The following is a 4,017-nucleotide window of genomic DNA, read 5'->3' as shown; positions in this document are numbered from 1 at the left end:
GGAGGGTAGGGTGGTGAGCAGGGAGGGTAGGATTGTGAGCAGGGAGGGTAGGATTGTGAGCAGGGTGGTGAGCAGGGAGGGTAGGATGGTGAGCAAGGACGGTAGGATGGTGAGCAGGGAGGGCAGGGTGGTGAGCAGGGAGGGTAGGATGGTGAGCAGGGAGGGTAGGATGGTGAGCAGGGAGGGTGAGCAGGGAGGGCAGGATGGTGAGCAAGGAGGGCAGGGTGGTGAGCAGGGAGGGTAGGGTGGTGAGCAGGGTGGTGAGCAGGGAGGGTAGGGTGGTGAGCAGGGTGGTGAGCAGGGTGGTGAGCAGGGAGGGTAGGATGGTGAGCAGGGAGGGTAGGGTGGTGAGCATGGAGGGCAGGGTGGTGAGCAGGGAGGGCAGGGTGGTGAGCAGGGAGGGTAGGATGGTGAGCATGGAGGGCAGGGTGGTGAGCAGGGAGGGCAGGGTGGTGAGCAGGGAGGGTAGGATGGTGAGGAGGGAGGGTAGGATGGTGAGCAAGGAGGGTAGGGTGGTGAGCAGGGAGGGTAGGGTGGTGAGCAGGGAGGGTAGGATGGTGAGCAGGGAGGGCAGGGTGGTGAGCAGGGAGGGCAGGGTGGTGAGCAGGGAGGGCAGGATGGTGAACAGGGAGGGTAGGATGGTGAGCAGGGAGGGCAGGGTGGTGAGCAGGGAGGGCAGGGTGGTGAGCAGGGAGGGCAGGATGGTGAACAGGGAGGGCAGGATGGTGAGCAAGGAGGGTAGGGTGGTGAGCAGGGAGGGCAGGGTGGTGAGCAGGGAGGGCAGGGTGGTGAGCAAGGAGGGTAGGATGGTGAGCAGGGAGGGTAGGATGGTGAGCAGGGAGGGCAGGGTGGTGAGCAGGGAGGGTAGGATGGTGAGCAGGGAGGGTGAGCAGGGAGGACAGGATGGTGAGCAAGGAGGGTAGGATGGAGGGCAGGGTGGTGAGCAGGGAGGGTAGGATGGTGAGCAAGGAGGGTAGGATGGTGAGCAGGGAGGGTAGGATGGTGAGCAGGGAGGGTAGGATGGAGAGCAGGGAGGGCAGGGTGGTGAGCAGGGAGGGTAGGATGGTGAGCAGGGAGGACAGGATGGTGAGCAAGGAGGGTAGGATGGAGGGCAGGGTGGTGAGCAGGGAGGGTAGGATGGTGAGCAAGGAGGGTAGGATGGTGAGCAGGGAGGGTAGGATGGTGAGCAGGGAGGACAGGGTGGTGAGCAGGGAGGGCAGGGTGGTGAGCAGGGAGGGTAGGATGGTGAGCAGGGAGGGCAGGGTGGTGAGCAGGGAGGGCAGGGTGGTGAGCAGGGAGGGCAGGATGGTGAGCAAGGAGGGTAGGGTGGTGAGCAGGGAGGGCAGGGTGGTGAGCAGGGAGGGCAGGGTGGTGAGCAGGGAGGGCAGGATGGTGAGCAGGGAGGGTAGGATGGTGAGCAAGGAGGGTAGGATGGTGAGCAGGGAGGGTAGGATGGTGAGCAGGGAGGGCAGGGTGGTGAGCAGGGAGGGTAGGATGGTGAGCAGGGAGGGTGAGCAGGGAGGACAGGATGGTGAGCAAGGAGGGTAGGATGGAGGGCAGGGTGGTGAGCAGGGAGGGTAGGATGGTGAGCAAGGAGGGTAGGATGGTGAGCAAGGAGGGTAGGATGGTGAGCAGGGAGGGCAGGGTGGTGAGCAGGGAGGGTAGGATGGTGAGCAGGGAGGACAGGATGGTGAGCAAGGAGGGTAGGATGGAGGGCAGGGTGGTGAGCAGGGAGGGTAGGATGGTGAGCAAGGAGGGTAGGATGGTGAGCAGGGAGGGTAGGGTGGTGAGCAGGGAGGGTAGGATGGTGAGCAGGGAGGACAGGATGGTGAGCAAGGAGGGTAGGATGGAGGGCAGGGTGGTGAGCAGGGAGGGTAGGATGGTGAGCAAGGAGGGTAGGATGGTGAGCAGGGAGGGTAGGGTGGTGAGCAGGGAGGGTAGGATGGTGAGCAGGGAGGACAGGATGGTGAGCAAGGAGGGTAGGATGGAGGGCAGGGTGGTGAGCAGGGAGGGTAGGATGGTGAGCAAGGTGTCAGGGTGTGACTGAGAGGGGGGAAAAAGCTGTCTGGGCTGCATGCTTCTCTGCAAACAACTGCCACTGCCATTTCATTTCACACTGCCCTTTATTATCTTTATACAGATAGCAGCTGGTGCATTGCTAACCCCATATCAAGGCACATTCATTGTGAATGACTGATTGCTACACTCCACCCTTTTCACTGTCATAGAAAATAGATTATTTCATGCCTTAATGAGAATATGATCTTATTGCATATACAATATGACTCTGCAATGTCTGGGATTTTTTTTTCCGTGTGGGGGAGGGGGGTCAGCTTTGGGCACCCAGACGATGGTATACAGTAAGGGGGGAAAAGTATTTGACCCCCTGCTGATTTTGTACGTTTGCCCGGTGACAAAGAAATGATCAGTCTATCATTTAAATGGTAGGTTTATTTTATCAGTGGGAGACAGAATAATGACAAAAATATCCAGAAAAACGCATTTAAAAAAAGTTATCAATTAATTAGCATTTTAACCACTTCCCGCCTGCCATATAACAGAATGACGTACGCAAAGTGGTTAAGTTATATTGACTGGACATCCAGCAGGATAAGCTGCGATCGCATGTGGCGATCAGTGGTGTGGTGTGTCAATCTGACACACCGCAACTCCGATAGTGGTAAAGAGCCTATGAAGTAGGCTCTTTACCACGTGATCAGCTGTAACTAATCACAGCATGTAACCAGGAAGTGCCAATCGGCGCATTGATTATCAGCTCAGCCCCCATCAGAGGTGCCCACCACATCTGCCAATCACTGCCCATCAGCTGCCAATCACTGCCTGTCAGCTTCCAGTCAGTGCCTATCTCAGTGCCCATCAGTAACACCTGTTAGTGCCCTTCACAGATGCCAATCAGTGCCCATCAGTAATGACTGTCAGTACCTCATCATCAGTGCTGCCCATCAGTGACATCTATTAGTGCCCATCAGTGCCACCTCTCATTGTCAATCAGTGCTGCCTATTAGTGCCCATCAGTGCCACCTATTAGTGCCCATCAGTGCCGCCTATCAGTTCCCATCAGTGCCGCCTATTGGTGCCCAGTGCTGCATATCAGTGCCAATCAATTCTACATATTGTTGCATGACCGCACAATCGTCATTCAAAGTCTGACAGCGCTGAAAGCTGAAAATTGTCCTGGGCAGGAAGGGGGTAAAGTGCCTTGCATTCTAGTGGTTAATGAGTGAAATAAGTATTTGATCCCCTATCAATCAGCAAGATTTCTGCATCTAAAATCAGCTTGTATAAAAGACACCTGTCTAAAAAGGCAAACAATCAATCAGATTCTAATCTCTCCACCATGGCCAAGACCAGAGAGCTGTCCAATGATGTCAGGGACAAGATTGTAGACCCACACAAGGCTGGACTGGGCTACAAGACCATCGCCAAACAGCTTGGTGAGAGGGTGATAACAATTATTCGCAAATGGAAGAAACACAAAATCACTGCCAATCTTCCTCGGTCTGGGGCTCCAAGCAAGGTCTCACCTCATGGAGTTTCAATGATCATGGGAATGGTGAGGAATCAGCCCAGAAGAACCACACGGGAGAATATTGTCAATGATCTCAAGGCAGCTGGGACCAGAGTCACCAAGAAAACAATTGGTAACACACTATGCCGTGAAGGACTGAAATTCTGCAGCTCCCGCAAGGTCCCCCTACTCAAGAAAGCACATGTACTGGCCGTCTGAAGTTTGCTAATGAACATCTGAATGATTCAGAGGAGAACTGGGTGTAAGTGTTGTGGTCAAAGGAGACCAAAATCAAGCTCTTTGGCATCAACTCAACTCACCATGCTTGGAGGAGGAGAAGGAATGTTACCTATGCATGGGCATCCGCTCCATAGGGCAAGGGAGGGCGCTTGCCCCCCCTAGAAACCAGTGCCATGATCCTCAAGGAGAAAAACAGTGGCAGGAAGCAAGGCGGCGGCACGGCAAATCCCGCTCTCTCTTCTAGCTCC

This window comes from Rana temporaria, chromosome 1, assembly GCF_905171775.1.
Source record: "Rana temporaria chromosome 1, aRanTem1.1, whole genome shotgun sequence".
NCBI lineage: Eukaryota > Metazoa > Chordata > Amphibia > Anura > Ranidae > Rana > Rana temporaria.
This window is presented reverse-complemented; position numbering follows the sequence as displayed.